Raw genomic sequence first — 4,589 nt, forward strand, 5'->3', positions numbered from 1 at the left:
GTTGGGATGGTCACCCCTTGGGCCCTGAGTATCTTCTCCTTAAGGAACAACCACTCATCTTGGGCACTGAGTTCCCCTGCCCTTGAGAACCCCAGCACCTCTCCCACTAATCTCCTCAACTTGTTGAAGTTGGCCCTCTTGAAGTCTAGGTCTACCACCTTGCTGCTGGCCCTTGACACCCTGCACTGGATGGTGAATTCCAGCAAGCGATGATTGCTATCACCCAGGTGGTCAAGGACCTGGAGGCCCCTTACCAGGTCATTGCCTGTGGCGAGGACCAGGTCCAACAGGGCATTAAGGCAGTTTAGGATTGCATCTACATGTGCATGGATTAAAGCACATTAATGCCATGTGTGTAGACTGACATGGGACTAAAGTTAGTCTGAAGTCAGTCTATATACAGCGTTAATGCACCTTAATGTGTCTACATGTGCGTTAATGCATTTTAGCTATTCACTAAAAATACCATGAATAGCCTAAAACCACCATTTTTATGTTCATTAAGGGCACACACGTGTAGACACATGTCCTTAATATACTTCAAATTGGGCAAAAGTGCCTTAAACTGGCACATGTAGATGCACCCACAGGGTAGAACAAGGTGGGTATGTTGTTTTTCACAGCCATGGGCTTGGCCCCAGAATGGATGCATTGAAGATATTTCCTTAGACAATGGCATGCATATTATTTTGTCCATAGTCTGCTTCTGTCTGTAAAGAGTATAGTTATTACTTGAGTATTATACTAATTTAAAAAACCTTTTTAGATTGATGGTAAGTTTAAGTAAAAACTCTACCTGTTAAATAATTTGAGATGATTTCTACCAGATTATTGGTGCTTAAGTAAAAGAATTGGTAACTAGAGAAGAATTCACCTTAACTAGATTGGGAATACTGGTAGTTGGCTTTAAGTGACTTATTTTATTTCATTTAGATTATACTTCTAAATAGATCTAAGTGGAAAATTGTTTTTCCCAGTGCTGAAAGAGACCTCTAGGACTGCAGAGGAAGGACTGTCTGAGGGAGTGCTAGAGAAGGAAGAGGACATGGACAGATAGAAAACAGGTAGAAGCAGACAAGCCACACTCAATACAACTGTTAAATAATCTGACAGGAGACAACATACCTCTCAAAGACATTTCTCTTGTAAATGCAACCCTAGGACCATTTGACTGATGAATGAAATGCTGAAAACAGGAACTTGTTCAGTGTCAGCCCTGTCTTGTATTAGTCACCCCTGGCAGAAGATCACTCATAAAGTTCCTGGAACAGTGTCCTTCACGCTACTTCAGCATCCTAAACAAGTAGATAATTTATGGGATTAACTACTCTGTTGCATTTTAAATACTATTTGTATATTGTTTTTGACAGAAGGTGGAAGGTATTTTTCTCAGGAAGGTGGAAGCTGAAAGCTTGTGATGTCTAGCAGCAAGCAGAAGTCTTCATTTTCACCTGCAATGATTTGCTTGATATGGAGCCTGTGAGTCCTGTGGCTGCAGGGACCCTGAACGGGGGCCAGGCACGGCTACAGCTATGGCCACCTGAATTTCACAGGGTGTAATACCCCAAGGCAGAGCATAGGTGTCTGGTGCCTCTGGAGTCACGTACCCCCCCCGACACCAGTCAGTGACCGGGGGGGGGGGTCCCCCCAGTGGCCAATTCCACTGTCCGGGGGGAAGGCGGCCAATCCCACTGGCCACTCCTGTGGCCACTTCCACTTTCATTTGCTGGTGGTTCTGCTCCCTGGCCAGCACTTGCAGGGGGGGAACTGGTGCTCTCACCTGCACCCCTGCCCACTGGCTAAATAGGGAATGTGGCCTGGGAGGGGGTGTACTGGCACTCTCAGGGGGTGTCTGGGCACCCCCATGCGCTCACTATGCATTGACCCTGAGGCAGAGGGCCAGGCAGGGCTATGGCCACCTGAGCCAGATGGGGTGGCAGACCCCAGTGAGCCCCAGTGAAGGGACAGTGTGGAGCCCCACTGAGGGGGTGCTGTGGGGAGCCCCAGTGAGGGGGATGAGGGCTTGGAGCCCAGTATGTGTTCGTTTGTCAGTTTGTGTATATGTTTTATGAAAGACCCAATGTAAACCGCTGGTGGATGCCATCTGTGAGGCTTGGGCCACAGTCTAAGGGTGGAACAGAGCTGCGGATATCCACCTAAGCATTGGGGTTCACAATGGGCAGCTTCCTGCCTGATTAACATCCCAATACTATTACATCAAGGCATGGCAGGAAAGTGAGATGGGTGGCTGGCCCATAGACAGGATGCAGGCTGGTGCCTGCACCGGGCATGAAAGCTTGCCCCTGTCACAGAGCCCTAGAAACGGAGGAGGAGGAGGACATTCCAAGGTTGGGTAGAAGAGGCCTTCCCAAGGTTGGGAGGATTGAGACCACTGCTATGGTGGTGGTTGGAGACTCCTTTCTGTGGGGGACAGAGGCATCCATTTGCTGGCCTGACTCATGGGTGCCTGGTGCCTCCTGAATCTGTGGAGGAACCAAATCGCTGACAGGGCTGGGGGTCCGGTTTCATGACTGGTGCTTCCAGGAGGTTCACAGACAATCTCGGGGGGTGCATGTCTACCTGCATGCACCCCCTACACATCGCCTATGGCCTGACTTGTCTTGATAGGTCTTCTGCTTGCCTGGCTTCTTCCTCAACACCTCCAAGTTCTTTTGCAGGCATTTCTTTGTCCCAGGGAGACCAGACAGAAGGTGAAAGGTATTTTTCTCAGGAAGGTGGAAGTTGAAAGCTTGTGATGTCTAGCAACAGGGAGCAACATATCTACTCCCTTTATTGTATGAACCAAGGGCTTAATTTAATACCATTCAAGAATAGCACCACCCTTCGACAGAAGACAACTGCAACAAAGAAATAGTCCTACCCACTGATGGGAGTATGTTTGCATGCATGCACATGTATGCACATGCATATACACCCACCCACGTATATAACACCTAGTGAATAAACCCTCTTAGATAACATGCTCCTTTAAGTGTTTGGGCTGGATAGTGATTAGCCTTGGATGCCCTGATTTGGGGGTTGGAGATGGCACCAAGTTGTTTTGCCTCTTTTTGAGTCAGTACAGCAGCTTGAGTATTTGATGGGTCTTGAACAACAGTTGATGGACTTGAAAGCATTGGCCCTGCTAGAAGTATGATATCTGTAGATGATACATTATTTGCTTGATGTGTCTCCAAAATGATATCTGGGGTCTTGGTCTTGTATGACACTGTTCCTATAACTTCAGGGACATTTTGTTCTATAAGATGATCATTCTCTATATCAGTCTTTGGACAGAGGTCAAAGACTGATGCAACATGATCAGCCTTCAGTGCTATGGTGGATCATGTGGCAGATGAAATAGCAGGCTTCTGTACATTTTTCAAAACTTTTTTTTAACTTTTTCAAACTTCTTAAGCCATTTTTCAAAAACTTCACTAAATTCCTTTAGAACAGTTAGAGCCAACCTTTATGGCAGGCGTGCCATAAGGTAATGCTTAAACTCTCCCTGAGTGCTACCTCAGTCCCCTTCTCCTGGCTGATTTACCGCTCTCCTTTCTTCCCCCTGTCCTATCTGCTGCTGTGTTCCTTCCTCCCTCCCTGATCTGCTGCATGCTATAGAGATGCTACCCATACCACTTATAACATGTTTGTCATAGCTTGACCACCCCTGCTTTGGGACATCTTAGATGGTGTTGATTACAATGCTGGACACTCCTATTGATTTAGTGCCTAGTGCCTTGAACTATTCTCCCTGGATCCCTGTCCTTTGGCAGGTATGAGACAGAGGACCCCATCAAACTTCCTGTAGTGGGTGCTAACATAACATTTTCCTTTGAAGTCAACAGTCTGTTTATTGTACAAATCTTGCTTTACATGGAAAAATAGGAGGACAATTTTAAGGTTGTAGCAATTCATTTGTCTCTGTTGAAATGAAGGCAAATCTCCATGATGCATGAAACACTTTGGAACACCACTGTAGTGTAGGTCTTTTTCTGTATGGGTGGTGTTTCCATTCTGCTGACAACTCTAGGATGTTCCACTAAGTGTTCAGATCAGCAATAGATCAGCAACAGTGTTTGTGGCAGTCAGAGGCATGCCCTCCTTGACTCTTACAACACAGAATAAAAAATCCATCTACTGGCACACACCCCACTCAGTATAAAATTTGCATCCTTTGGCTTCTCTTTGTTAAAGCTAGGATGCTCCTGTAAGCTCTGTTGTATTTGACTTGCCTTTTATGACTGCTTGACATTGCCAAGCTCTTATGGGCTTAGTTTGCCCTCAGGAATGGAAGATTTCTTGGTTCTTTGATGGGTTGGTTCCCATGAATAGGGTTACCATATTTCCAGTATCAAAAAGAGGACACCTGTGGTGGGGGTGGGGGGGGAAGGAGAGGAGACAGGGAAGGGATATATGGTTGTAGGGGGACAGTGATATGCTTGTGCCCTGCCTCTGCCCCTAACTCCTAAGCCACTGCCCCCACCCCAACCTGCTGCTGCTTCTCACTCCTGACCCACTGTATCCTACTCCCCAGCTTTGCTGGTGCCCCTCCCTCCCAACCCCCAGCCCTCTGCGCCACCCAGCCC

Source organism: Gavialis gangeticus, unplaced genomic scaffold, assembly GCF_001723915.1.
Source record: "Gavialis gangeticus isolate Ggan-Ray unplaced genomic scaffold, GavGan_comp1, whole genome shotgun sequence".
NCBI classification, from domain to species: domain Eukaryota; kingdom Metazoa; phylum Chordata; order Crocodylia; family Gavialidae; genus Gavialis; species Gavialis gangeticus.